This window comes from Mya arenaria, chromosome 7 (assembly GCF_026914265.1).
Source record: "Mya arenaria isolate MELC-2E11 chromosome 7, ASM2691426v1".
NCBI classification, from domain to species: Eukaryota; Metazoa; Mollusca; class Bivalvia; order Myida; family Myidae; genus Mya; species Mya arenaria.
Window position 1 is genome coordinate 31,100,539 of NC_069128.1, and position 5,021 is coordinate 31,105,559.

The 5,021-nt window shown below is 34.1% G+C and overlaps 1 non-coding gene across 1 annotated transcript; it reads left to right on the forward strand.

Moving 5' to 3' along the window:
- Nucleotides 1–201: 201 nt before the first annotated feature.
- On the forward strand, nucleotides 202–292 carry Trnam-cau (transfer RNA methionine (anticodon CAU)). Its single transcript is given in 2 exon segments — nucleotides 202–238; nucleotides 257–292. It is a non-coding gene; the product is annotated as a tRNA-Met (tRNA).
- Nucleotides 293–5,021: the final 4,729 nt, after the last annotated feature.

The window sequence follows — 5,021 nt, forward strand, 5'->3', positions numbered from 1 at the left end:
TTTCTGGTCTCAAATACATCCAAAGAATGAAAGAGAAAAGCTTATTGACCATCTAAAGGCAAATGAATAGGTAGAAAATGTAGAAAAGACAAGTCAAAGTTATACTAAAATCTGAACAGCGCACTAGGACGTCACAGCATTTTAAAGTCAACCCTTTAACGCTTAAAGCTAGATTTACGTTCAACATTTTATAAACCATGTGCCTCGGTAGCGCAGTAGGTAGCGCGTCAGTCTCATAATCAATTATCACAGAGCGATCTGAAGGTCGTGAGTTCGATCCTCACCCGGGGCATTAATGTTTTGTTTATTTGTTGATAAGTAAGTGTTGCATCCATTATGATAGAAACTACACGGAAAATAAACGATTGCATTGTTTTCAGAAAAGGTTCAATGCCGAGAGAACATTTGTCGAATACACATATTAACCTCTAAATGAAAGAAATATGTGTTTGAATTTTCTCATTAACTACAAATAGTCAATCACAATTTTAGAACTCTATTCACAAAACAAATACTAAATAATAATATCTTCACCACTATGTAGATATATTTCCTATTGGATAAGAGCCGTCACATGCTCGACGTTTAAAATCCATTTACGCGTAATTTTCAAAATCAAGTAAATGGCTGTCATTCCAAATATCGAGCGAAATATAAATACCATCTTACCATCAAACAGGTACGCCTGTTTCACCATGTGAAATAACATTAATAACCATGAGAATCAGATATGTTCAAAAAACCCAAAACAGAAATCCGAACATTCCTGTATAAATATAAAAGTATGAGCTTGGTAGCACATTTCTTGATTGATCCATCAGGGATTCTGTTTGCGTTATAAGCAATATTAGAACCAACACCTAGTATGCCTGTATATTCAACAACGAATACAAGCTCACGACAATGATTACGAACGCTGACTTACCATGCTTCGCTCTTTTCGAAAGTGTTTTTGGTTTTCGACGAAATGCCAATACACTCCAGCTACTGACAGTGTAACTTATATTACATGCATGTTTGTACAACGATACCTGCTCAGTTTTAAAACGATCAGACCAACCATTATATAAGTAAACAAGCATTTTATAATTCCACATTATGGAACCCCCTTGGAACGTCATTTTACTTATCAAATAGTACCGCTAAACGCCGCGATTCAGTTGCAGGCGTATCCGAATTCCATAATAAGAAAAAAATTCTTGTTAATGTCATTTGTGTAGCTTACCGACCAGGTCTAGAAAATGTAATTCGCCGAAACGTTGATTTTGATGTTTTATAATTAGGGCAGCGACAATCGTGTCAGTTTTATTATCAGCGATCAAAGAACGAAGAGAATGCAATCAGCTTGTTCTTTACTTGAGGCTATCTTTTATTTTTGTATAACAACAGCATGACCGATTAAGTAACCGTATTACAGAAACGAGTGTGCTACGGCAGCTCAGTCAGATCACAAAGCAACCTTCGATCTGCCTTCGGTCATTTGGCGCAACATCCTGGCCCAATCTGTATTTGGTTTTTTTGAAATTTTGAAGCACTCTCACACGCAACGTATGGACATGACACTATTTCTCTAGGAATGTTGAAAATAGACATAGGGCAATGTTCATATAATCGTGTTTATATACTGTGTTAGGTAGTGCGTAAACTACGTACTCAGTGACCCTACTCTGTTTATTTTGATGTATGCTATTAAGGATATTCGTTTTACTTTTTACATCCATATACTAAATCTTCCATTCAAACTTGGAGTAAATGATAATATTAAGTCAAATTAACGCAACTTGCCGACTGTCCATCGAAACGTCATTTCCTCAAGAATACCCATCCGATGTATTGCTAGGAAAATATTTGTATCTTTTACCTAATAACGCCTCATATACCGATTTTTTTGCAATGACAGTAAACGCTAGAAATCTGTATGTGCATTGGTATCGCAGTAGGCAGTGCGTCAGTCCAATAATCGATCATTGGAAAGCAACCTGAAGGTCGACAATTCCATTCTTACCCGAGGTATGCTGTTTTTGTTCCTGCTTAAGTTAAGCGAATAAACAGGTTTACTTTTCAAGAATATCATCTTGTTTATATACCACTCTAACCGCTTGTAAAAGAGATGATGCCATTGGGTCTTGTTTTTTGTTTAAATTGAAGTTGTAGTTGATAATACCATTCATCCTTGAATATTGCTGGTAATTTTCCACATTCACCGTATCTCATGTTCTTCGGGTACATTACAATTGACGGATATGACGTTTAAGAAAATAATACTACTAAAGCCGCTAATAGAGAGGATGAAATTATCGCACCTTTAACAAATGTACCAATGGACAGTGTCACGGATAATCTAAATGTGTCATGCACTGTTATAACACTTTCCAGAATAAAGTAATTGAACCTGAACATTGATACTCTCGTCGTCTGCTACATGAATATAGCTAGAACTACGGTGTGTGTGCCTTATCTGCGAGGTATTGATGTCACGTCTGCTCTTTATGGTTCCATTAAACGATACTTAATCCTGATTAAACATCGAAACAAGAGACAAATAGAATGTTAACTGGTAGTAAGTGTAAATCAATTAGATGCCTCACACACCATTTGAATCGGGATTGTTGAACCACCTAAATCACTTTAACGATAAAAACTCAATAAACTGTTATTGTTATCATACATTAAATATAACTGCAATAAGAACCTTGAGCATAGTGCATTTGTTCATATAAGAGCAGACTGTCATAATGGAACAATGGTTTGCTTTCAAGTACAATAGTTTATTGATATATGCTATCTGGTGATTTATAGAGGTATTTGACTGAAATTAAAATTATATGCGCAGTGAAATAAAAAATTGACATATTTTCCCTATTTAACTTCCAAATCACACAAAACCTCTGCGCGCATTTGGCTGGGCCACAATTTAAATTACGTATTTCCGAAACTATGTAACGTTCGCATACAGTTAGGCACGTTAAACTGCTTTGTTTTTATCTGAAAGACTATAATAAACTGTGTTAAACATACATCCTGTTTATGATAAGAATATTATTTGTTTGTTTTAATGTAAGCTTGAAATAAATTTCACCTCGTGAAAACCAATAGTAATTATAGCTTTTGGTGCTGATACGGTTGAAACTTGATACTGATTTTTTTACAAATGGCTTGGTTTCGTCCGTATGATAGATGGCAACTTCTCTATGTACTCGCATGGTAAATGATAGATCGTAGGAAATTTAAAAAAGGTCTTTATATCTGGAAGCAATTCCCCATAGCCCTATCAGTGCGTCTTGTGTCGTCCAATTTATCATTCAATGACATCTGTGATGGTTTCACAGACGCGTCGATACAAACCAATAACAAACCCACTTACGCCGTTGATTTCCCATGACAGTTTCAAGTGCGTTGATTAGTTTTCAAGGTTGGACTGATAAAATGTCACCAAATAGATATATTTCCGGGAGATCTTTTAAACATTTGATGTTTATTGTATAAGCTTTTAGATCATCGTTGGTCATTCTATTTTTTCGCATTATATTTACAATATTATTGTTTCTTTGCCTGTTTTGGGTGTCGGTCAAGTGTTTTGATCTGAATGGTTTTTGAATGTTGTTACCTCATACAACTGCCATTTACAATTCTTATTAAGTTGTTCATTTTTGACGTGGACTCAAATACTTTGTGATGATAATATAATGAATTAAACTTCTGTTTTAATGATACAGCTAGAAAAAAGGCTAAATGCTTCAAACTTTTGGACATTTCCTGTGTGTTTTCCATCAATAAAATGAAAAACCCAAAGTGCTCAACGTTATTTGCTTTAAATGCACACGTGCTATTTTAAAAAAAAGAACTGCTAGATCGCTAGAAACTTGCAACGGTTATAATGAAAATGCTATTTAAAAAAAACACATCATTTTTAAGCTGAAAAATGGTTCATGTGTATTTGGCATAATTAAAAACAACGTCTTCCAACGTAATTGGGTTGCCCCATCTTTCTTTAAAAAACTACATCAAGTATAATTAATGTACCTGAATAAGATATCGCACATTTAAAGAACAGATTCTGACGATTTTGTGATATGTATTAACATAATTGTGACCAATTTTAAATATTTCTGCGTATACTTTTGGTTGCCTTCGTATGCGCACGTTTTGTTCCGCCGCAATGAACTATATCCTTACAGAAGCGATCCCGTTGACAATTATTACAGAATAATTTCAGACAGTCAATATAATGTCTGCAATTTTGAGTCACAGCGCATGAGTGAATTGATAAAAAGTTGACGCGACAATTCACCATATGATATTAAGATATTCGCCGTATGATATTTCCGTCTCGTTGTTTCAATATATGGTTTATGTTTAACTTTTTTACTACTGAGCATGTTTCTGTTGCTTTTTGCATAAAAATAGAACCAATTAATAATAAAGACTTTTGAAAAATAAACAATGTAAAGATGTCAATATAAAATTTATTAATATAAATTTCGGTATCTTAAATCGTGATTCGATTTTGGATTTAGAGGAAGATATAAACTTATTGTCTGAGTTCCACTACAGAGACAGGTAATATAAGGCGAAGACTCTCAACACATTTTATGTAACATTAATGCAACGCCCAAAAGACAAACAATGCGTACAAAATACAAAACATGCATATTAACACTTTGGGCGTGTTTGAATGGTTGGCGCCGGCAATTTGGGCAACTCAAAGTAAGTTCTTACTAAATGAAACTTGACGGTTCAAAGGCTGTGCCATTTTTCCATGTATGCGCTCAGCCTATATATTTTTTTTAAAGGTGTTAATATGTAGAATACCTAGAAACGCTAACAGATTATGCCGCTCCGTATCATGCAGCGTTCAACCTTTTATGTACGCCACATAAAAACAGAAATTAAATAAAAATGAATTGATTCTTCATTATCATTTCATTAAACGTAAAGAGAAAATATATATATGTTAAATTGTTAAATCAACTTTAAAAAAAAAAGTTGTTTTGGATATTTTTATAGAAATGTAAAGCATT